The sequence below is a fragment of the Numida meleagris genome, chromosome 3, assembly GCF_002078875.1.
Source record: "Numida meleagris isolate 19003 breed g44 Domestic line chromosome 3, NumMel1.0, whole genome shotgun sequence".
Lineage (NCBI taxonomy): Eukaryota > Metazoa > Chordata > Aves > Galliformes > Numididae > Numida > Numida meleagris.
Window position 1 is genome coordinate 102,236,449 of NC_034411.1, and position 26,090 is coordinate 102,262,538.

The 26,090-nt window shown below is 43.4% G+C and overlaps 1 protein-coding gene across 17 annotated transcripts in view; it reads right to left on the reverse strand.

Annotated features, from left to right (window-relative positions):
* The window catches only part of TTC32 (tetratricopeptide repeat domain 32), a 124,203-nt gene that overhangs the window by 81,874 nt on the left and 16,239 nt on the right, over window positions 1-26,090 (reverse strand). For 6 of the 17 annotated variants that reach the window (XM_021389685.1, XM_021389684.1, XM_021389680.1 and 3 more), the window contains exon 6: window positions 25,219-25,388. The exons of 6 other annotated variants lie outside the window; for them this stretch is intronic. The gene's annotated coding sequence lies outside the window, so the exon portion shown is untranslated. Of the gene's footprint in view, window positions 1-18,640; window positions 21,391-24,545; window positions 24,613-25,218; window positions 25,389-26,090 lie in introns of those variants that run through there. 5 more of the 17 variants (XM_021389683.1, XM_021389677.1, XM_021389675.1 and 2 more) reach the window with 4 other exon arrangements.

The following is a 26,090-nucleotide window of genomic DNA, read 5'->3' on the forward strand; positions in this document are numbered from 1 at the left end:
AAGGAAGGAAGGAAGGAAGGAAGGAAGGAAGGAAGGAAGGAAGGAAGGAAGGAAGGAAGGAAAATAAATGAATGCAACACATGCATCCGATACACACACAAACATATTTTCCACCTGCACATTTGATGAATGCCGCCCATGCCTGCAGCTGAAGCACAGGTGCTGGGCTCTTCCACAGTGGGCCTCACCCTGGCAGCTTGGCAGCCTCTCACCACTGGCTGGCAGAGGACCCACAGAGCACCCACATGTCCCCAGGCTCTCCTCAAGGAGCAGCAGGTCCCCCACAAGCCATTCAAGCTTTGTAGCCAAATCAGCAGCATTTCCTGCCTGTGAGTGGCCCTGCACCAGCATGTGGATTCAAGCTGCACATCAAAATGGAGGGAAGGCCATACCCAGAGCACAGCAATCGAAGCTGGCCCTCTCGCTCTTATTGTCTGAGCTGTTTCTCTAGCCAGATCTGATACTTCATGCCTCATAGCTGCAGCCACCATGCCGTTGTGGCTGTGGTTTGCAGCTCACGAGGCTGAGGCAGAGGGGGAGGAGAGAGGCATGGCCGACACTTCATTCAGTGATCACAGGCCTCCTCCGAGGCTCAGACTTTGAAACAAGACATTGGCAGGCCTGTGCAGAGAAATGATTTCATCCGTGTATGAATTAAGCCAAAGAACATAGTACTCGTCCCCTTGGTGTTTATTTTAAAATAATTATTACATGTTCCCTTTTCTTTCAGGAACATTAAACACAATGCTGCAGATGATTTTGTTCAGGAGGGCTGCAGATGGCTGTGATGAGGGAAAGTCGGTGGCTAACGCTGACATACGCACCATGGCAAGTACTCAAAAATGAACTCTGTCAGTCTGAGGAATGCTGAACTCCAACACCATTTCTGGGGGGAAACTGAGATCAATAACGGTTAGTTGATTTATTTGGTTGTTGATTTTCTAGTACTGAGCCACCAATTCTGTTGTACTTCTACTCTTTAAATCGAGTGCAGACCTTTAAAAACAAGAGCCAGCTTTTGGTAGCAAGAGAGGCTTCCTTCGAGCAGCTTTCCTTGCAAAAATATGCAGTGGTTTGAAAATGTGGTTGCAAAATGTGGACAATGTGCACAGGAGTTATTAATGTTCACAAGAGAATGTGCTGCTTCATCTCCATTACAGTCATTAACTACAGCTGTGGTTTTGCAAGTGGGGAAGTCTACTCTCATTCTTAGAGCTCAGATTTGGATGCTCACAAGCAGAGATTCAGGTAGTTCCTAGAATACCCTTCCCAGCTATAATGAGAACACATAGGGACACTGGAAATAAAAGACTTTCTTTCATCTTAATAGACCTAGCACATGGATTGCAGAGAGAATTTAAAACCAGGTTTTAATGTCAGATGTTTCATATGGACCACATTTCTCCCAGTGAAAAGGGAAATATATATATATATACAATTTTTTTAAGACAATACACTGTCCAGGAAAACAAAGCAAGCCAGCCAGCTTTACAACCATTTGACTAGGAGACGGCTCCAAAGTCATTCCAGTACTGGCAGTACAGCTAAGCCAGAGTTCTCCTATAAGCCAGATGACACAGTTGGAAAAATATATTCCAGAGCTTGTTATCCATACTCTGGATCTGCCAAATTTGCCCATGTGGGACCACAGGTGCTGGCTCAACACAGGGAGGAAAAGGATGGAAAAAGACAGTGAGATGAAGAACATCAGGAACGGTGGCAGTAAGCATCATCAGCCCAGTGCTGAAGTTGCTGCAAATGCCAATTTCTGGTGAAAGGACTATGATCTTTATGAATCCAGGTTCAGGTAAGAGACTACTTATAACTTTATAATAACTTTATAACTTGCAAATCCAGCCTGGGTTGCTCTGTTTTTTAACAGGTATGAATCTCACACTTGTCAAAATGCATGCACGAACAAAGTACTAGAAAGCGCATCCTCCAGCAGCGTCAGTGGCAAAGGGCCCCCTTTTGGCAGTTCACCGTGAAGAAGCAACTCCCTGAATTTTCTTACAGTGGTGTGGACAGGCCAGCACACTCTACCCCCAATTCCAAGCTGGCCAGATGCAATCCAGCTCCCTTCTGGAAGTTGTATTAGTGCAGCAGAGTGCACAAACGAAGCACCACACTGAAAAGCAGGATGTGTTAACCAGAGCTCATTGCTGTGTTAACATGGCTGTGTGGCTTCTGGAGCTGGGACCAAAGAAGCTAAGGTCTCTCTGAACCACACAGATGTAACCAGGGAGGAATTTGCTTAGCAACTGCACAGGTCTGATCTTTCTTCCCAGCAAGAGCTCTAAAGCAGAGCTGTCCTTGACTGAGTGCAACATACCTGGATTTCAGATCCACGGGCTGGCCTGAGGATGTTGGCTGCTGATGAGACAAACCCCTAGCAACACACAGATCAGCACTATATTTGTCACTGGGAATCAAGCATGGGAATTTTAGAATCAGAAGTGCAAAAGCTCAGCGCTTGAACAGGAACAGTTCTCTGACATCGCCAGCTTCAGCCATCCAAAAGTTACAGACAGGTTCCCATAGTCATGAGCTTGTCTTTTAATAAAAATCTCACCATGAGATATGATTTTAATAACACATTTGGGGTTGGTTGCATTTACTTTCTGGGGTTTTAACCACTGGAGTCCACTTCCAAACACTTTCACAACAGGAAGGCTCAGAATATGTTATTTTATGTTATTTTTCAAATGAAAGCTGAGGTTCTAATGCATTCGTCTTAACTCCAGGAGCTGTGTTTTTTAAGGCACACACCAAATGTCAAGAGACTCACAATAAAATCACAAGAATTGGCAAGACCGTCTTCCCTGGCTTTGGGGAATGAGCAGGTCATTGTTGGAGGCACACATTAGAGGGAGACATATTCACATGTTCTTAACCAATGAAGTATGCACAGAGGTATAATGGCATTCTGCCCAGCACTGACATTCAGCAACGAGAACAGGATGCACAAAATTCCCAGGCCTCTTAAGCTAATGGGGAATCTTTGTTAGTCTCCCTAACAAGGGAACCAATGACATAACCTGTCATAAACATGTTGGGACCATTATATGCACAGATTTGAGATGTATTTTAACTATAAAAACCCATTTAATAACCGAAAAGACAGCTGTGTAATCTGCACATTACACTCACAAAAAGGAAATAAAAGTAAAATGAACTGGAACATGTGTGCCTGGAGAGAGGCCTGAAGACCTTACAGAGAAATTCTTCTAGGACCCGCTTCAGCAGGAAAGCTCTCCTCTCTGTCATTCTCTTTGGTTCTCTATAGGAGCCATATGTTTACAGCTTTTTTTTTTCTTTTTAATGAAACGGCCCATAAACTAACAATGGGATGCTTTGCTTAATAGCTAGTAGCTGAATATAGCTCAGCAGTTTCCAAGTAAGGGGTGGAAGCCGAGAGCAGGACTTCAACTTCTCCATTGACGGGAGGAAATCGAATGCATACGCATCTCTGTGTTCAGATTAGATATCGGGTCAGATCGCTGGTACCATCACCTGGGATCAAGACCAAGTCCAGTCAAGTTACTGCACTGGTCCTTACTTTTCTTGCACCAAAGTGTAAAAACTAAACTGACACACACAATATGACAAGAAAGAGGGATCTGCTCTTTTTATCATCTGCCTCTGCCTTTGGTCTTGTAGATTTATTTGAAACATGGAAACAGACAAACTTATTTAAATAGTAGTATGCTCACAATGCATTTGGGAGGGGGCATTTTGGGGCATGGAGATTTTTTAAATCATATTACTTATGTTTTGCCATCTCTATGGAGGACATATTTAGCTGCATAATAACTCACTGAGATTTTGTCAGGATCAATTTACATTTGTCAGACGCTCTGCAGTCTTCAGACAAAAACCATAAATAATGGCACTGCACCAGTATTTTATCTTTTTAAATGTTATGATTTATATCTCATAGAATGGGAAGAAGAGGCAGTGGAGTGATGTATTTCTCTCCCAACGGAAAGACCCAATCTCCTCGAGAGAGGAACCAGTGTACAAAACTCAACAATATCTATCCCTAATACCAAATAGAGATTGAAAAAAAAAACCTTCTGAGGTGCCTAAAAGTCTGTATCTAATTTATGGGTAATTTACAATGGAAATAGACTATATAAAAATGTATACAAATTTGTAGCCTTGCACATAGGGGCAGATAAATAGTTTAACTACAAAATAATGAACATGAAGTGTCTCTTGTGAGCTGCCAGGTAGACATTTTGATTGCCCAGATTTCATTAAACTCAAACCAGAGAGAGCTTGAGTCTACAGTCGATGACAATATATTTCACCAGAGTTGCCAAAAAGTTGTTTAATTTTAAACGATGCCTGTATTGCATTACTTTTTACAAGTTGAGCCAGCATGTAGGGCACGATAAGCTCTGCAGAAGAATAAACCCATTGCCAGTGTTTTCTTTGCATCCGAAAAACCAATTTCACACAGCCATTCCTTAAAATGAGAAAGACAACAAAAACAACAGTAAAACCTCTGTTGTGTTCTTCTCTCCTTTCACCCTGAGACCAGCTTTGCTTTTCCCAACTTTGCCAATCAGTCTCAAGCGAGCGAAGAGTTACAGAGAATGTCTACGCTGCCAAAGCTATTTCCAGTGGACTTTGATCAAATGATGCTGTAATCCCTAATGGGAAGCATACTTCACTTATAAGGTATTCTTTGGTGTTATTCCCAAGGAGCAGGCATACAAGTTTCGAGCAGCAGAGCTCTTTCTCTCCAGAAATCGCTCCATTTGAGAGAGGGTAGCACTAGCACGTTCAGCATGGGTGCTCAGGCCTGCCTAGATAAGTGTGCCTTCAGCATTAGCCATTGCTACAGCCAGAAGATGCAGCAGTGGCCAGAGACAAAGACCTAGCACTAGAATTTCTTCAGACAGCCCTCTACCCAACAGGACCGACTAACCCAGCAGCGCCTTTTGTTGTTGTCGTTTCCAGAGGGCGACACGGCAGCAGGCTGTTCCAACATTTGCACTTTGCTGCAACTTTGTTGAACTTAAGAAACTTGGGTTATTCAGAATTGTATTTTATTTTCCCTTAAGTTTTAGTTCAAGACCGAGGACAATTAGCTCACATTTTAACAAGGAAGCAATTAAAGAGCGTGATGTTCATAAAAAATGATTTATTGTGCTATTAAATGAGAATGAAAATCATCAAAGATCATAATAGCCAAATAAAAACAAATATAAATTATCTTCATGCTCAGTTTGTACCCCGATGCTTATCAGCCTGAAATGAGTGCATTTATTCTCCAGTGCTGCTGTGCAATTTCTGTCATTGTATCTCACTGTTTGGAAAACCCATCATTTCCATTCTTTTTTAAATTGAAAAGTTTTAAGCAGCCCTCATCTGCTTAAAACTACCTCCAAAAATAGGCCAAGCTTCCAGAGTAATGACCTGCATACCTAGCAAACCTGCAAACCTGCTAGGACCGACTGGGCACAAGGAGAGCATCTTGCCCCCCAGGCCCTCCTCTTCCTCCACCCATCCAGTTGTCTGCACATTCGTGAAAATGTCCACTCTCTCAAGGATTAAAATCTTCATTATTTTTATTTTGCCTTCACTTTTTTTTTTTAATGAGCATTTCCACTAGTTTCACATGTAAACCAAAAAGATTAAGATGTTCTCAATGAAATGGCACATTCAGTCTAACACATTCTGCTCCCATTTTCCTCCCTAGTACATTTAAAAATATTGTAAGTAAGTATCATCTCTTTATTAAAAGATGCAAATACGTTACTAGCTCCGCATGAAAAGAAGCAGCAATGCAAACATATGTCCTAGAACCAGAGATGAGGGCTCTCTTCACCTCTGCCTATCCCTGTGAGACCAGGAGGAAAAGAAAAGAAAGAGAATAAAAAAAAGTCTTCTGTGCCTTAGATTTGCTGTTCATAGAATCATGAAGGCTGCAAAGACCACAAAGATCATGTAGTCCCACAATCAACCCACCCCCACCACACCCACTGACCATGTCACTGTTACTGAAAGAACAAGAAACGTTTAGATATAGTGTTGAGAGACGTGGTTCAGTGGGGTTATTGGTGGTGGGTGGATGGTTGGACTGGATGATCTTGTAAGTCTTTTCCAACCTAGCTAATTCTATGATTCTATGAAAGAACAACAGACCAACTCCTTCATAGGATTCCTGTCTGCAAAACGTTTGAGCATTTTCTAAGCACTTTCATTAAAGAAAAATTCAGTCCTCTAAGGCAGTCAAGATTTTCCAGTCAAGGTTTTCCTTTCAGTATACTATATATACTGAAAGGATATATAAGAACAATATACAATATTGTTATTATACAATATACAATATTGTTATTATTGTATATTGTTCTTGTATATCCATTCAGTATATTGTATATATTGTATACAATATATATATTGTATACAGTATATTGTATATCGTATACTATATATATATAATATATATAACAATATATTGTATAAATATATAAGAACCTCTTTCAGCAGCCTTCTGCTCACCACTAGCATCTTTTAGGAAAATCCTTCCTGCACCCCACTGCCAGCCCCTCATATTTTGGTGGTGAGCAGCCTTCAAAGTCTGGCCAAAGCTGCATCCCTGCAGGCGATCCATGCACACAAAGTTGAGGGATCATGCCACGCTGTCAGAGATTGCAAGCCCTTCTTTGTGTTACAAGGTGATGAGAAGATCCACTTGATAGAGAATTGCGAACGGGGCCTCCTGAGCAGTGAAATCATCAGGAAAAATATATCCCTGAAGTTCAGACAACCTCCGCTCCTGTCCAGGACCTAAATTTGAAGCACGTGGGAAAGCAGGTCTTAGAAAATGAGCGCTGTGTTTATTAATCACTGGAAAGATTCCTTATTTAGATGCCCAAATTTCATTGCAGTGACGGAGTTCATTATACGTTTAATTTAAGGGAATTGTTCATCTACTAAACTACATGTTAAAATGATTTGTGGAATTGGAGCCTACGATTTAAAGCCCTACTAAATCTCTACTACCCTGGATACTGTTTCTCTTGCTGCAACTTGGTAAACATCTATTTATTAAAAACTCGAACTTCACAATTTCGAAGTAATTTTTATAGATGCCTTAAAAAGCCTAATATGTGGCTTGGAAAGCATCATGCATTATCACATCAATGCAAAGAGAGCTAATAAGACGAAAAGTACATCTGTTTTCTAGAAAATAAAACGTAAAAAAAAAGTTCCAATTTCCCATTTCCTTAGCAAACGATCCTTACTTATTTGAAAAAGGAAAGCATTAAATGCTCTGCCTCTGTGATGAGTTTTAAATAGATATTTTCAATGAATTACCCTGATTGAGCTGCCTGTCAAGATAATGGTATAAATTGCTCCTGCAGTCTACATTTACACACGAATTCAAACAGCTTCAGTAAAGACTCAGACAAAAGTTAAAGGAATCTGATGTAAACCAACAATGAGATTGGTGTTCAGATCTGCTCTAACACATGAGCTGTGCCGCGGCTGAACAGACACATGTTTCAGTTTCTTTTCTGCTTTAATTTCCCCATTTTAACTCTTTTTTAATTGGAAGCGCACAAGTGACACTCTCAGTAGAGTGCTGTGAAACAGATAATGAAATATTTCCAGAACCTCGGGTTCTGCATACTAAAAACACACCGTCAAAGAACAGAATTTTATACACAGAAAATATGCTCAAATGCTGACATGCCTGAAAAATCAGGGCTGAAAAAATGGGAATTTTTAAATAGCTTATGTGTGATGTGGACTCAAAAGGCAAAAATATTCATGATTTTAATAAGAAACCTCAATCTTATGTGGTAAATGTGATTCTGTCCGGCTTTTTACTTCCCTTTTGTTAAATAAAGTGCTAGCTTCAGTTTAATTTTTAAATCATTTAATGGCTGTGTTGATCTCCGTTTTATTTTGCTTATAGTCAAAAAAATTCAGGTGTTCTAACACCTTTAAACAGCACCTGCTAACGCTGTTTTACCTATTCAATTGCTCTACAGCCATTTTAGAAGAAAAAGGAATGCTAATAACTGGCTGTAAGTCTGCAGTGTCCACGTTCTGTAAAACGATTAGAAGCCCCGAGAAATGCTGACATACTTCACCGTGCTGTTTTGCTCTGTTTTAAATATCGGTGTATTTATTAAAGCTGGTCGGAAAATTTAATCATATAAAATATTTTTGTTTTTCATCAGATTTGAATTCTTTCCAGGTTTTTCAGGACTCTCATTTTTCTACACGTCTCAGAAAATCTGTATTAAATGAGGTAGGATTTATTCCAAGTTACCCAGAGCATATCTTCAAAGAAATATGTTATGCATATATCTTTTACAATAACTTATTATGTAAATAGCTATTAATACAGAATAGCTGGGAAAAGATTACTTGAAAAAATGTTAATGTCTTTTAAAATGCTGCGTGAGAGAGATTTCAACCAACGTAGTGAATATCTTGAGTTATAGTTCATGCAGCGTTTCGTATTCATCAGATTTAACTCTTGAGGTATGTTCTCTTATTTTGTTGTGGATACACGCTATCTGTTATTTTCCACAGCTAGAAATTCCTGAAGGGCAAGCGTTTTGCCTTTTGCACTTGCTGCGTGATACATGATTCCTCGCTGACAATAATCTGGTTTGTACGTGTAGTGCAAAATCATCTGCGTGGAGAATGTGGATGCTCAGACTCTGATCTCACGGCTCTGGGCACAGAGGACAGACGGCTGCAGTCACCCGCGGCCCCGCTTGAGCCCGTGGCTCTGGTTCAGGAGCTGCTGCAGGACCAGGACCCTGAACAACCTGCTCAAGTTAAGGGCAGTTTGGGGTGCAAGGGTTTTGCTAATAACCATATAGATTGCTCTTTGTCTTTAAGACCTGATGCTATCCCCTTCTACTCTGGCTTTAGGGACTTGGCGAGGCAGGATGGATCCAGGCCTAAAAGTACTGCAAGAAAAGTGGCACAGCTGGGTCATAGATTTTGTCAAGGATGCTTATTCTAAGAGTGTTTATATAATTAAAGACCGGTAGACATATGCTTCATTATTTTTTTTACCCTCTGAATAGATTTCCATCGATTTTCTTGGTGGTAACCCAAGGTAAAGCCTGGTCAAAGCACTGCATGCAAGCACACATCTAGCAGGGTCTGTTGTGATAGGATGAGGGGAGATGACTTCAAACTAAAAGAGGGGGGATTTAGATTGGATATAAGGAAGAAGTTTTTTACAGTAAGGGTGGTGAGGCACTGGGACTTGTCCAGATTTGTGGTGGATGCCCCATCCCTGGAGACACCCAAGGTCAGGCTGGACGGGGCTCTGAGCACCTGATCAAGCTGTAGGTGCCCCTGTTCACTGCACAGAAGTTGGATTAGACAGCCTTTAAGGGTCCCTTCCAACTCAAAAGATTCTGTGATGATTCTGTAAGTTGAAGTGCACAAACAGTCCTCCTAGAGTCAACGAGCTTGTTAAGGTGGGATTATTTGGCACATGTGCAATGAGGATACTGGAGCAAAACATCAAAATTGTGAAGATCAAAGGCTTTAAAAGGAGCAAGGCAGTAGACTGCAGCAGTTTGACTCCTCTAGGTAAGAGGGGTAAGAAATAGTCGTAATTAGCGCTTGAAACTGTTGGTGCTAACCACAGAGCCGCTATCTTTCAGTGCCTGAAGCTCCTCATATTCCCCGGGTAAGGTGGACTCTGGTCTGATGCAGCTTCAAGCAGGCTCACTCCAATTGAGAGAATCTTCTCAAGCGTCTCTAAAACCTGAGAAATGTTGCTTTAAAAATGATTTTAAGGCTGGTTGTAGGAGGTAAAAGGTCAAATTGTGCAAGAGCAAAGAAAAACAAACTGAACAATAGCCCAACACCAGAGGTGCAAGGAAACAATGATTATTGAGGTCTCAAAATCTGGCCAACACAGCTGAAACAGTTTTGATGCAGAACTTGGATTAAATATGATACTAAGTGCAAATGAGGGCAAAGTGCTAATTCCAGCCTAATGCACGGCTGTTTAGTTTAGCTGGTTCCAAATTCATTTTCCCCAAAATTTGTCATATCACCAATTTCTAGAGTAGATTATCCCTAGGCTCACTCTAGCTTTTAATTTCTGGTGCTTTACAATACAGATTACTGTATGCTGAATAGTTCCCTCAACCTGTATTTATTGCTATCTTTTCTGCATATGTGTCACTTTTGGCCTTTCAGCAGCAAAATCATCTGGGCCACAACAAAAACAGGAAGCACGCTGCTGACAGATTGCTGTTTTCATCTGTGATTTAGCATCAGTCCTGCCGAGACTCTGAACTATTCCACATTGCTCAGGAGTCTAAATCAACTCACTAGGCAATCCTGCCTCCCTCCGCAGCTGGCATCCTCCTTGCTCAGGGCAACAGGAGAACGGGCTTAAGTATGCCTAGTGGGATAGACTTAAGAACATACTAAAATGTTTCTCTTACTCACAGCCTGAGGAAAACAGCTCTGCTGAAGAAATACAGGTCTGCCTACTGATTCGGCCAGACTGAAATTGGTGATGAAAATTAAGGCAAAATGGGGTCAGACAGTACAGGGATTGACCGTGGCAGAAGAATATAGGGAAATTTGCAAGTTGAAGAGGTGATCTAAACTACATTGCACATCCAGGAGACAGGATGAGGTAAAGCCATGGAGCTAAAGAAAAGCAGGATTAATACAGAATGTAAAGGCAAGGATGCACCATGGGACAGAAGTAGGCAGAGCAGATGCAGGTTGGTAAGAAAGTATAGGTCAAGGAAAGCATGATCAAAGTTGAGGATCATAGAAGCATAGAATTAATAAGGTTGGAAAGATCACTAAGATCATCTAGTCCAACCATCAAGCCATGCCTAAGACCACTCAAGACCATGTCACTCAGTACCACCTCTATCCTTTCTCAAACACCTCCAGGGATGACGACTCCCCCACCTCCCTGGGCAGCCTGTGCCAATACATCACCACTCTTTCTGAGTTTTTCCTAATACCCAACCTGAACATCTCCTGGCTTAATTTAAGTCCATTACCTCTTGTCCTATCAAGGATGAAGACTATGGTCCAGGTATGCGTAGGGCTAGGGGCAAAGCACAGAACTGTATTTACAGATAAATGTATCTAGACTAGTAAATTTGAGCTTTCTTCTGTTGCACCCATACCATTAAGTTCCCACTTCAAATCTCCTGACTGATTGTACTAACAAACAGTGTCTGGGAAATTTAAAGACCCAAATTTATCCAGGGCAGACATGTACATGTGACTTGGGCCTGTGCACTGGCACAGTTTAAAATACCAACACAGATGTACACAGAGAGTGTTCAACCAAGCACCCATTTAATAACCATTTGCTGTGTTACCAGGTCGAAATCAAGCAGGGTACACTACCAACGTACGCAGAAGATAACGCTATTTAGGCAATAGCTTGTCACAACTTCAAATACATATTTACACTAATAAGGGAACAGAGTTAATATTATATCATTGAGAGAATTTCACTTTGGAGCCTTAATATTCTATAGAATATTCTACAGAAAGTTTCATACCACATCAAAATTACCTTGCAAAGGTACAATTCTGGCATCAGGGACAATATGTTTGTCACTTTTTTGGTACTGAATGTGAGTGGGGACTATGAGGGATGAAGGGTACCAAGGGACTGATCCCGTTTCAAGGCTACAAACATCCCTTTGCAGCAAGTACAGTTTCCTAACCCCAAGTCTGAGGAAGGAAACTCAGCTTGACAAGTGTTTCTCATCAGGCCACTGGGGTGTTTGTTAAGCGACAAAACCGAACAATCCCTTTCCATGGAAGACTGTGTTGAAAAGTGACTTTCCTTTTAGAAACTGGCCCAAGTCTCTCTCAGTCATGTCTGTTTTCTATGTGTGATCATTGCAGGGGAGGGAGGGGAGTCAAAGTGATTCAGCGCTTGGAGCTACATCCAAGACTCTGAGCAGCTTGGATCGCCATCATGTTGAAAAGCGGGAGGATGACAGGAGACTCTGCTAGCAAAATGCCTCAGATTGTTTGCCCTTGCACTTAATCCACTTTATGCTTCCTCTCATGCCAACACTAGCAGCGACCAGCAGCTTTGAAACACTGGAGGTTCTGTGTAGCTTTCTCATACTACTTTGCTTCAATTTTTCCTTTCAGTGTTGGATTTTTTCTCTCTTTTGTGATATACGTGGTGGTTATAAAAGGTGAGCCTGTGAAAACAATAATGATGAAGGATTCAGATCAGTTCACTGGGGAAATACAGCAGGAATTATACTGAAGGTATCCAGCTATTGTAGAGTCAAGGAATGAATGGGGTTGAATGGCACCTCTGGAAGTCGTCTGGTCAGAACTGAGGCTCAGAGCTTCAAAGTTAGATCAAGTTGCCCAGGGTTTTTGTTCAGTCATGTTTTGAAAATCCTCAGAGATGGAAACTGTACAGCTTTTCTGGGCAGGGCAATTATGTTGGTAGTTAACCACTGATTGTGATTTTTCCCCTTATATTCAGTCAGGATTTCACTTGCTGCATATTGTATTACCTCCAGTCCTCTTGCTATGAACACCTGAACAAAGCCTGGTTCTCCCTCCTGTGCAGCTCTCCTTTGGGCAGCTGGACACAACAGTCAACTCTCCCTTTAGAACACTGTTTTCTAAGTTGAGCAATCCCAGCTCTCTTAGCCTCATGTTGTACACCAAGTGCTGCAGCCCAGTGTCCTTGGCTGAACATATGTGGGTTTGCTGAGGTTCCTGTAGGCCCATTTCTTTGCCCAAAGAAGTTGCCAATGCCCCATCTTTGGGGGCATTCAAGGCCAGCTTGGACAGGGCCCTACTGGTTGGCAACCCTGCCCGCAGGAGGGAGTTGGAAGTACATGATGTTTAAGGTCCCTTTCAAGCCATTCTCTGATTCTTCAGCTTGTCGTGTCTCTCTGCATAGCAGTCAAGGCTTCAGCACACTCACTGCCCTTCTCAGTTGGTTATCAACTACAGGTCACTGAAGTGCTTGCCATCCCATCACCCGGCAGCACAATGACAAAGGTGCTGACCCACACCAGCACCAACAGCCAAGGAATGCCACTCAGCACTGACCATCAGCCATATTTCCATGCATTAGCATTCATTTTTGAGCACATTGGTCCAGTTTTCCAACCACTTTGTATTCCACATCTCGCCAACCTGGCTACAGCTATGTTACCTCTCTTGACATTAATGACTTACCTCATCAATGCCTCTCTGAGGTAGGCGAAGCAGTTATAAAAGTTGGATCCCAGAGATCAGGGGCAGGAGAGCTGGACTGCTTCCCAGCCTCAGCTGTGTGACCTTTGGTAAGCTACCCAAGCCACAGAGACCAGATGCAACATGATCTTCACATGTCAGCCTATTCCAAAGATTATAGATGCAGCTGCATCTGGCACAGCCCCCTGCTTGTGGGACAGCTGAACTAACCTCACTGCCAGCTACAGGAGCCCATGCCCAGAACCAAATAAAAAGAAAAAAAAAGTCCCGCTCCAGGACCCAAGTCATAGAATATTGTCTCAGTCTCAAGCTTACATCCCCATCTCTACAAAAGGATGATAAAATGACCTAGACATATGCATTGCAAAAGTGGCAGTGGTGGGTTTGGTGTTGAATATGAATAAGAGTAAAATAACGCAATCAGCTTTAAAGGGTTTAGTGACATACAAAATCCATGTGCAAGGCGCTTTCTGGATGTCCTAGGATCAAGCCATTGAATGATAGAGCACACAGAGGGTGCTGCACTTGCTATTGCCTTCCCAACCTGCATCAAATACTACGGGATCAGTGGGAATGTGTGCCCATTGTCAAGAGATGCACAAAACCTGACTAATTATAGACAGCTCTATGAAATGTCACAGGGGCTACAAAGGATCCTACTGATAAAAGCAGAGGTAGATTCTGAAATCAGCTGCAGAAGGGACAGTCAAAAGACTCCCAGCAAAGCAGCATTAACAGGACTTGATATTGGCTCAGGCAGAATTCTGCATCCCATTGGCACAAGTGCCCGAAAGGAGCTTTCTTCCCACATGCAGAGGTTCAGGAATATCATTGCCATCATGTCACATTAGGATCTGGGGAGGGGGCACATTCCTTTGTGCATAGCTTGCTATCAGGGATCTCTCTGGCATTTGTTTTCTTCATGCAGCTGTAACACAGGAGGATGTCCTGGCAGAGGGTCTCTGACCCCAACACTTCTCTGGGTGCCCCAGGTTGGACCAGTGCTGTAAAGGGTGATCATCCATCAGAATATGCACAGCACCAGCTAGTTCAAAAGGAGGAAAAGGGAGACACCTAATGGGAACAGGCAAAAAAAGCACCTACAGCAAAAGTGCACTAGGGATAGGAAAGCACAGATGAAAAGCAAAGACCTGCAGGTTTCTCTCCAGTGGTTCAGGGGGGTGACACTGCACCTCAGGCAGCTTCTTGCAAGCCAGGCCCAAAGGGATGAGTCTGGCAGGTCTCCCATGAAACACAGAGGGAGACACAATTGCTCCAGTGTGGCACTGAATTTTCACTCACCAATTTCCACCATTATGAAAGCCACATAAAGTGCCAGCAATTCTAGACAATGAATCTGTAGATCATCACCTGTCAGACCTCTGCTCACCAGGAGACTGAGCCTTGTGAATGACAGCTCCTCTGAAGCAACTCTTTAAGCACTACCTGCTAATCCACCACAGCCGTGGTGGGGAGCAAGCACTGTCCCCACTGGACAGATGAAAGAACTTAGGTTGCCTCTCTATCCTCATCCACCTGAAGGGATTCAGGAGGCGGTGGCTCATCAAGCAGACACAGCACACACCCTTCCAGCAGCAAAATGATCACAGAATCATAGAATCATTAAGGGAAAAGACCTCCAAGATCATCTAGCCCAACCATCCACCTACCTCCAATATTGCCCACTAAACCTTGTCCCTAAGTACTACATCTACCATTTCCTTAAACACCTCCAGGAACTGTGACCTCACCACCTCTTTGGGCAGCTTGTGCCAATGCATCACCACTCTTTCTAAGAATAAATTTTTCCTAACATCCAACCTGAACCTCCCCTGGTGAAACTTGAGGCCATTCCCTCTCATCCTATCGCTGTTATCTGGGAGAAGAGACTGACCCCCACCTCGCCACAACCTCCTTTCAGGGAGTTATAGAGAGCAATAAAGTCTCCCCTGAGCCTCCTCTTCTCCAGACTGAAGAAACCCAGCTCCCTCAGCCGCTCCCTATCAGACTTGTGTTCCAGACCCTGCACATCTTTGTTGCCCTTCTCTGGATACACTCCAGGGCCTCAATGTCTTTCTTGCATTGCAGTGATGAGAACAACACGTGGCTCAGGGTGGTGGATTCCCTCCGCAGCCAAAGAGACAAGTGTGAAGATCCTGCAAGAGAGGAAAGCAGCCATGCAAATCACGAGGCGAAATCAGGAAGAAACCTCACAGATCACTGTTAATGACAGCTGCTCAGCAAGGAGCAAAGTGCTTCATCCTGGTCATGGGCCGAAGCCCACAGTTGTCCATGCTGGCCGTCATCTTAGACAGATGTACCGCGTTAGCTTGCCAGGGATTTCAGGCTTTTGTAGTCCTAACCGTGTTGCGGTAACTCGAGATAGGAAATAAAAAGCAACTCCTTGCCAGCATTCCTGGATGAGCTTCAGGGTGAGAGCTGTCTGCTCCTCTCAGGCCAAGCCGTGCCTAGAACAGCGCGACTCTTGGGAAGCACATGAGTGTTTTGTGGTGAAAATGTGACTCAGCAAGTTCTGAACTCAGCTGGATCTTGGAGACAGCCAGTGGTGCCTGACACGGAGGGGAAATATCACCAACGGGCTGATGATAGCTGGGCTCCATGGGAGCTGGCTTCCCTGGCCCCGTGAGCTGCAGCAGGAGAAGGTGTGGGTAGGAAGGTAAGGGACAGAGGGACACTGCAGTAGGAGGAAAGATATTTAGAAAGAGACAGAGAGGAATAATATCAATGAAATATCCACTTTTTCTTTTTCTTTTTTTTTTTTTTTTTTTGCTGGTGTGGGGTTGCACGCTCTTGGCACGGAGCACCAGAGGTAGCAGAAGGGGAGAAGCAGATCTGGACTCTGCAGGCCCAGGTTCTGGACAGAGTTTGCTCATGCACCGATATCTTATTGAGATAAATTAGATTTAAGCAAAAACTGTGCTAAATAGAGTTGTCCTTTAGATTTCAAGAAATGCTAATTATGTGTATTTCCTTCCCAAGATGTCTGTCTGTGAGGATAATTTCATAGTCTCCGAGGTACTCAAGTACTTCAGTAACAACATTACCCAACCACTTAAGCAGACAGAGCTTTGGACCTCTAAAACCCCAGTTCTGCCACAAGTAATGTATGTATTTCCCTGAAATAATCTCCAGCTACTCCAGCGTACCACTGCTGAGTGCAGACCGCTGAGTGCTCCTCGGGAGGAGGATGACAGGCTCCAGCCTTAGGCTGCCAGCTCCTTCATATTGAGACTTTACAGCCAACTGCAAAAGCAACCACCATGCTGGCATCGCAGACTCTGTAAGAACATGCATGGGGTGCTCTACCTCCTCCACCTGCACAACAAGTCACACGCCTTCACTGGAAAACAGTCCCATGCAATCAAATACCAGAGAGAGGTGGGGGAAAAGTCAGACAAATTAAACTGATGGACCAGATTCCAGCAAGCTCTGAAGGTCACTCCATTCAGGGTCTGCTGGAGGGAAGGCGGAGCAGAGCCATTCCCCCAGGGAGGGTGCCAGCTACTTGCCTCTTGTCGATTAATCCTGGGGAGCAGAGGCCGTGGAGAACACCCTGCCAATTGTAAATGTGGTGATGGGGCATTGGGGGCATATATATGCATCATTAGTCATCCACAAGAATTTTGTTTTTGTAACCTCTGCATTTTTATCTGTCACTTCTAGCAATAAATATGCACTCCCGCCAGTGATTTGACATTACACTTGCTTTGGATGGTTGCCTTTCCCAAATATTAATAGTAACTCATTGTGGACACAGCATTGGTATTTAGTTAGATCAGACCAGCTTCTTTTAAAAAACAACTTTTCGTATAAAGAGAACAGATGTTTTTAATTTACACAAAGAACAAAAACAAAGTTCTATTGTTCAGTTACAGTGAACACAAACATTACAGGCACACAGAAATTAACACCAATAGCACATTAAAAAAAAATTAAGAGCCCATCGTTTTCAGGTCTGCTTATATGCATTTCTTCCACCACTTTAACAATTTAGTGGCATGCAATGGCAGCAAGTGTTGCTTTCTGGAGTTCATAAGAATTTGAGTGTGGCATATTTTGAAGATAAAAATGGCCTTAACACAAGGACACTTTCTAAACACACATTATGCAAACAATACTATGAATAATCGTTTTATAACAACAAATGGAGAACGTAAACCCTCATAGTCCAGGGTATAAGCCAACTACCAGCTCATGGGGAAAGGAAGAAATTTCCTCTCTCAGCTGATTATTCTGTAATTGTTCCTTACAGATTACGCACACAAGAGTAGGCCTCAGCCCTCTGAAGCACTGTGTGCACATGAACAGAGAAAGAACACTTTAGCTGCATCAACAAGGTTACCTTGAGGTACTATATGAAGTTAAATGATAACTGTGCTTATATGCTATTTCTCTTCAAAAGCCCTTTGACTGCTCCTGGTGTATGCAAAGAGCATGCAGGGCAGAGCTCAGGCACACATCCCTGCTCAGGTGGTTCAGAATCCCAGGAGAAAAATGCTTCCCTGCAGATTAAGGTTGCTTGCACCTCCATTTCTCTGACAGAAAACATGTCTCAGACATAAAGCTGAGCATCGTTCCCACTCCTCTTCCACTGAATTTGCAATCTCGATATCTAATCCTTAGCTTACCACAAGGCATAAATCTTCCCATCAAAAAAGATCTCCTCCAGAAGATTTTCCCTATGTCTCGTTATTTGGTTATCACATCTTGAGTTACTGAGAGGGCAGCTATTTCTAGGTTTAGAAATACTGAAGAAGCAATATTTCTATCTTTATTTCAGATTTATAACTTGGGTTCTCCCATCTCAATATAGAAAAGATTCTGATTTTGGTACATTAAAACCACAGGTCGAAAAAAACACAGGTTTTAGGGAACCTGCTTTAGCAAGGGGCTGGACTCAATCTCCAGAGGTCCCTTCCAACACATACAGTTCCATGAAAACCAGACTTCACCCCTTTTTTTTCCCATTTATTGTTCAACAGTTTCCTTTTGTCCAACAAGTGCCATTTGATTCCATTCTACACACAAGTATCCAACTACTGAGCTTACCTAAAAGCATCATATGGGATCTAGTGGGGGAAAATAAATATTTCTTCCATTCCAACAAGATGGGAATAAAGTTATAATTAACTTGCAATAGAAAAAAGGAAAATCTCTCAGGGATTCCAGTGCCACAACACAACAGGAAAACACTGTGACTCAAAGGATCAGAGCCTTTTTCCATCACCAAAAGCAAGCTTTGCTGAGAGAGGTGCTATACGTATGCTGCTCCAAGTGGCCGTTTTTAAACTTTCAAGCACATTATATAATGCAAAACCAAGTTCCAGACCCATACAGGAAAAAAAAAAAAAAAAAAAGAGAGAGAAACCAAAACATTACATTCAAACAGTACCTTTCACTCGAAAGAACCCAAGACATGAATCATCTTATCCACCACAGAACGCCATCATCCCAGTGTCGAAACACAGCAGCTGTTTATTATCCTAAAAGAACATGAGGATGGGTGCTCTTATTCAGCCAGAACGGCAAGGAAAACTGAGTAGACAAAATATAATAAGCTGGAATGCACAAGCTTATCCTCCCTACCTTTATAATGAGTACCAGAGAGACTTTAGGGACCACAAGCAGCCTCCCAATGCTAACAATGCTTTCCGCAGCAGTTAAGTGATCCTTGGAAGCCAAAACCATTTGACCTGGACTTGCTTTGCTTTGCTTGGTTGACAAAGAGGCCAACAGCTGGCTATCGACACCGACCACAATTACTATGTCACATCCAAAGTCGTGCCTGCCATATTTAGAACCACAAGTATTGCCAGAAGCAAAGTAATCATGGTGCTCCGAGTTGTCCAAAGATGCAGAAATTCATCTCCCCACCACTTGTGCAAAGAAGGCAGCTAATTGCAGTTGTGTACCTACCCTGATGGCTGGCTGTTCATTAATAAATTGTAAGCACGCTCTTTCAAACATGGCTCCCTCAGACCTTGACTCCCAGTATCTCGGAGAGATGCTACATGGCTCTTGGAAGTGGCTTATCAGAATTGGAACGGTTTGCTATCCAAATATACTGAAGTTTTCACTCAAAAATCAAAATCTCATTGTTACACCACACTCATCACTGTGGTATCTGAGTACCGCCACTTCCAGCCGAATTCAGCCACAGCTGGATTCAATGAAGAGTCACTCCGAGTCCGAGGACACGGTGTTACCGCAGGCCAGGATCATACGGCGCGCTCGATGCGAGCTCACGAGAAGTTTGCTGCTGCACAAGTCGGACTTTAGGTCCTGCTGAACGGGAAAGGGTCTTATGGCCAATAGGCATTAATTATGGGACTGCTGAAGCCCCAGCGCTCTGCTCCAGAGCACCTCTATACTACTCCCATCTGTATAAATTGTGTGTGCCTATCTTGCAGGGTGGCTGTATGTGTTCTGCCATTACTGCTGAGGTCCTCTGAGCTAGGGGGACTAAGGGGAAAATGACACTACAATGGCCTGTGAGTGGACATCCTTGCTGGCTTTTGTTGATCCCCAAAGCAGCATGAAGCATACCATAAAAACAATCTAATTTCTTTAGCACAGCTCCGCTCACACATCAACAAGAGTAAATTAAGATTGGATGGGTAACACCAAAATGGGGACAAAAAGGTAACTGAACTCTGAATGTCCTGTACTCCTCACCCCCCCTTACCACATCCATGCCACACAAGCTCTATTTCTTGCTCAGCCTTCCCACTCCCCTGGCACACTCCCATCCACCTCAGCTCTCACCAGGAGCACGGACTTTCTCTTCCCAGGCAATAAGTTTGGCCGTTTACAGACCTGTACATGGTCTGACTGATCCAGTGATAGCAGAGCACAAGATGTTTGCAACAAAACACTCTCTGATAATCAAACAAATCAAAGGGCGAGCTAACTGGATCCACAAAACTGAAGCGTGTGGCTGCCAAAGAACTTCTGTTATCTCTGGCATGGCTGGGTCACTGGGACATTTCACAGAAACAAAAATGTATTTCCTGTAGAGACCCAATTAAAATATCTCCAGAGAAATGTTTCATGTGCATTTGAGACCTGAAGCCAAAGCTGCCCCACTGGCTTACAGGGAATGAGGTTGCTTCCCAGGGGCTGAGGGAAAGCTGTGAGCACCCCCTGCTGCACTCACTAAGCCTGGGCTCAGCAGCAGCCCCTGACCTTGGGAACACCTGGCAGGAGGGTGCTCTGCCCTCCCAGGGGCTGAGCGAGAGGGACTCTGCCTCCCGCTGCCCCAACAGTTCAGATAACGTTGGAGGGCACTGCAGAATTCAGGGTCTGGAGAAGACGGCACAATCTCTCTTGTAAAAGGTTGGCTTTACCTTTCCCCGTGAGTCTGACTGAGCTCCACAGCTGGGTTAGTTTCCTTTACAGTCAGGAGGACTTTGCTGCCCACGCGCAGGTCTCTGTGGACTGATGGAAGCTGTGGGTTACTTGCTATGCAGGTACTGAGGCTTTGGTTGCTGCTTCTTTCATTTTCCATCTTGATCTTGTTTTTTTTCATTGCTCACCCCATCGTTTGTACATATGTTTATACTGCAGAATCTGGATGCTTTTCTTGCTGTTCTGTGTGGGACAAGAGAGGAAGATAGTTCCCCCAGGTTGGTGAAAGGGTAGTGGGAGAAGCAAGGATGGTTATTTCACTCGTAGTAAGTCGTGCCTCTTGTCCTCCAGTACCGATGGCTTATCTGCTCTCCTTGTGCTCTCACCAGGTTTGGTACAGAGCAGTTGCCACTCCAGGATTTTCTGGATGAAACTGAATAAACTCTTGCTCCAGGGGAAGTTCTTCCAGCTGGAAATCAACGGTGAGTCACAAGGGGCTGCCCAGAGCACGGTGACAGGTGGGGAATCACCTACACGATCACGTTGCGTGTGATCTGGATGCTGCTGCCATCTATGTCGTAATTAGCTGCTCACTTACCCCAAAAGAACCTACTGACACCCAGCCTCTCACACTTCAGTCTGGCCAACACCCTACTGATGAGCAAAGTTTGTATCTACAGCCACAGTCCCCTGGCCCCTTACACTTGGCTTGCCAGAGGAAAGGTAGAAGGATACTCCGATGAGGAAGGACTGACATTTGGCTTTCATGTTTCTCTCTGACGAGACTTTTCACATCTAACAAGGAAAAACAAGATGAAATTGCAACTTGGATACATCCTAGACAGCGTAAGTGACAATGGCAGTATTGGCTGGGTAATACCCAGAAAATACTCTCAGTGAGAGCTGAGGAAGTACTTCAGCAAATAAAGCATTTTTTTTCTTTTCTTTTTTTAATTCAATATCACAATATTAGCAAATTGTCCTATATCAGATTGAACAAATGGTCTCCATTTTGCTGAGGAAAACAAAAACCTACTTAACCAAGATGAAAAACAGAAAATGTTAGCATTGAATTGAACAAAGTATGCGATTTGACCCCAAAACAGATTTCTTTCTGTTGAGATCAGTCCACTTTTTCCTAGGTTTTGAGCTTTTTTTGATTGATTTGGAGGCAGAACTGAAAAAGTCAAGTACAGCAAGGGTGTGGAGAGAAGTGATAGCTTTTATGAGAGCAACTGATATTGCTGGAAAAAACAGACAAGCCTTCAGGCACAAAAAGGTTGTTTGTTTCTTCCAGCTCTATCAGTTGGTCTCATGAAAGCTATTTTCTCCTATTCCAAAATTCCTCTCACTTATCTGCTTAGTCTATCCTGGCTGCAAGAATACATCTACTGAAACAGCAGTTATTAGTACTGTTCGACATATAAAGATGACAGATAAATCTTGAAATTACAATGGCAGCTAATTAAACCCTATCTATTTCTACAGATTCTTGTGTCTAACCCAAGACCAAAATAGCTCCTTAATCAGAAGAGCAGATAATTAACAGAATATGATGTCGTTAATTCTACCAGCATCAAGAGCTGAGCACAGCCAGCTCCCAGTGTGCCTGTTACTTGGCTCTCCCATAGGCTTAACAGCATGCAGCACCCTGCCAAGATGAGCAAACCTGACCCACTCATAGAACTGCCTGTCCAAAATGCATCTTGAGGATTTTTAGAAATGGATGGCCCATAACTCTTTTTTTGAGAGTAAAATCAGGGAAGGAGAAACATATGTGATATCTCGGAGGAACTCTGTAATAGTGCTTCAAGAGGGCTGTGGTACAAGCTTCTGGACACAGTGCAACGGGCATTAAAGTGAATGTGATGTGGGTGAGCTTGAGACATGCCAGACTATCACATGCACTCTAACACACACCAGCAGAGCTTCGCCAGCTCCTTAACAACACATGTTGCTGGAGCACACCCAACCCAGCTGGACCTCTCTTCTGAGGAGAACAACGTGAGGAGGCCTCAGTTCTGCTCAACCCACTGCCTTCAGCTTTCCATCCCACACATCATTTCCCAGTGCTCTTTTCTGTAGATCCTTATGCTGGCCCCGTCCTGCTGGATGAGAAACTAGCATCTCGCTGCGGCTATGTCCTGTCAAAAGATGTGTGGGGCAACCCCGTCTTCCGCGCGTCGGTGCTCGGCTGTCATGTGGCCAACGAGGTAAGACCTACAGATGGGCCTAAAACCACTTCAGATGGTACATATTCTCCAACAAGGCAAGACTGGGATATTATATGCCATTCCAACAGCACGCTTGGAAAACCCAAGAAATATTGAACTTGAACTAGTGTTGAAGGTGCATAGAAATAAATAGGCAACAGCTCTTCAGTCTGATGTTCGTTTGGTGTGACTGATGTGGGATTTCCTCTCCCTGTGAAATGACACTTAGCCTAACACTGCTGACGAGCTGCCAGCCCCCAAGCATATCCTTGTTACTGCTGATTTGCCAGAGACTTTCTTGAAAGCCTCTCTGGAAAGAAGTAGGCATCTGCTTGAAAAAGCAACATTTGCAGTGTGATTCTGGCAGATCATTTCCTGGCTTAATTTGTGTGGTAATGTGCCTGTTAACACATGCCTAGGGACATAGATCACACACATCTATTAGACTCAAATTTGCCTTGTGTAACTTTAGCCATCTGAAAGATAACGTCTGGTCTAAACTAGTTGTTTATGCTTCCACAATAGTCAATGGAGAGAAACAGGCATCTCCGGAAGGTGATTCACTCCTTCCTAAAATATGTATCAAGTTTAGCCTGGATTCCTAGTTTCTAAATGTTAGTCAAAATTAAACGAACCTAGAAGCAGAACATATCAGAGAAAAACCTTATCTTGCCCACATATTTTCTGGCTTGTTCTAAAAGCCCCACAGAAAACATAAGGTAAAACCATACAGAGAAATCTTCTGTTAACATGAGTGAGGGGTGTACACCATGCTGTGCAATGACCAAGATTGTCAGACTGGAAATCTTTTGGGAAGGGTTTTGCCTTTGTTTGCTTTTCTGTAGATAAATATACTGCTATGTCAGATAGAAGCAGAGTCCATGGCTTCACTTTTGGCTCTTGCAGGACTGAAGGATCAAGAAGACCTTGTAATGGAGCTAGTCAAGAGGAGCACAAAACAGCTTTTGTAAAACAGAACTGAGCTACTTAAGTCAAACTAAAATCTCTGGTACTTTGGCTCCATGAGGAGGCAAACAGGTTGTCATGACACGGTCAATGAAGGCTTCTTCCCCTGAAATTCCAGTGAATGGTATCTTCCCCTGATTAGCTGTACTTTAATACTGGGGCAGGGATACAGCAGAGATTTGACCTGAGACACAGGCTGTAATTAACTGAGACAAGGTCTCTGTCTCAGAAAGTCCCCGCATACAAACCGCTTAAGACAGGGCCACATTCTGGAGGAACTTTCACAGTAGGTTTTTATTCATCCTTGAAAACACACCCTCAATGCTCCTCCAACCACTCAGGTCTCCTCCAGTCCTCTTGGAAACAGGACACTGGGCTGAATGGTCCTGTGCAGCTGCTCCTGGCAGTGTATGAGCAGGTCTTTCCACACAATCTGCTGAGTGTTCGTTTTCCTTCCCAGGCAGATGAGCTGTTTTCACTGACTGTGAACATTAAGGTCTCCTCATTTGCAAGCATGAGGGCAGCTGTGACCTACACCTACCCTATGTACTGCTCCTACTCCTCTTGGGCCTCGAGAGAAATTGTGTGTGAAGAAAACTACATGGAGGTAAAAGTTTTTCCACTACAGTCTAAGCCACATCCAAGCTCTCTGCAAAGCACAGCAACCTCCACAAACTTCCATCAGACGCTGGTTTTACACCATGCACCTGGCATGCACACAGCTATTCAGCACAGGGTGCAACTGTGGATGCTTATCAGTAATACACTTACCTGCCACAGGTATTTTGGATACATGTAATGAAATTCAGTTAAGTGTACAGATGCTGTAAGTCTTACCCTGCAAGAAAATCAGCAGTGAGGCAGCCTGACCTCTTCATAACAATAATTTCACGTCACAGAGTGTTGCAGCACAAACAAGAATGTTATCCTTCTATTTGAAATAATAAAACCTGGAGTCCACTGTATCATGCAACTCAGAGGACACGCCTTGTGAGCTAGAGCCTGCCTAGCTCTAGATTTGGCTGTTCAACCTGCTACCGGCATTTTTGGGTGCCCAGTCTGCATGGGAAGGGGAAACCAGTTCTGTTAAAGCAAGTTGCCTGTTTCCCTGCACCTTCAGTGGAGAGAACCAGATGCCTCTGGAAGTCTCCAAAGTGTGATTTAGTCTACGGCTCGCCAGTTATGAAACAGGACCTTTGATTTACCCAGTTATACACAAAGGCATTCCTCCTGTACATGCATCACTAAAAATGCAATGGTTTTGACTTCCACTTTAACATCATGGAACTTAAGAGAGTAAAGAATCCTTTAAGATACACTTTAATCACCTGCAGTGAATGCAACTTGCTAAATTCATAGACACTGGAAAAGAAATCTGAAAGCCCTCTCTCTGCCTCCCATGCCCGTAATAATGCTGAAGATTTGTTTGTTTGCAAATAGTCACCTCTGTGTTCCCAGGTGTCAGTGAAGACTGATGTCCCCGCAGTTTCAAATGACTACACCGTAGCATGGATGTCGGCACTGCCAGAGGTATGAAGGAGCCTTTTCTAACAGCTTCTAGCCTGCTTCTTCCTGTTAATCTCATGAGTAATGCTCGGGGCACAGCTCCCATCTCTGTCAAAAAAAGGGATTCAACAAAGACGTCATCAAGTACTCAAAAACGCTCTCAAGTTTTTTTAGAGCTCTAGCTTGCAAAAAGACATTTAGGAGAGAGAGTAGAGCCATATGCTTCTTATGTTAGTGGAAACTGAGTACAAAACAGACAAAGGTAGGCAGTTCTTCACACAACGGGTAGTGAATCTGTCAAACACTCTGCCAAAAGATGTGGCTGCTAAAATCTTGCTTGGTCTCAAGGATAGCCTGGAAACTTTCATAGAGGAGAAATCCAATAGGATATACAAAATACAAAGAAGCTAACAGAAAGCTCAGGAGTGTCCGAGCTGAAAATAATTTGAGGCTGGAAAGTACTAGGGGGCAAATCTATATGCTTGTTCTATTTTTCTTAAGTTTCACTTCCTTCATATGCTCATTTTTCCTTTCAGTTACCCCCCCCCCACATAGTTACCATTTCAGAAGAAGACTGTTCTAGACCACTACAGACATTTCCCTCATCTTATCTTTGACACAGTATGGCCATTTTTGCTAAAAGGTAGTCTGTCATGTGGCTACTGTACTGTTCCAGCAATTGACAGACACAAAGGCAATCATTTTATTCACTGTACACGCCTTTTTTTCCAAGGAGATTTGATCAAGGCCACCAGTCAAAGTTTTTCACAGGGCTGCTACAGGACTATCTCTACAGAATTCCTTAGTTTT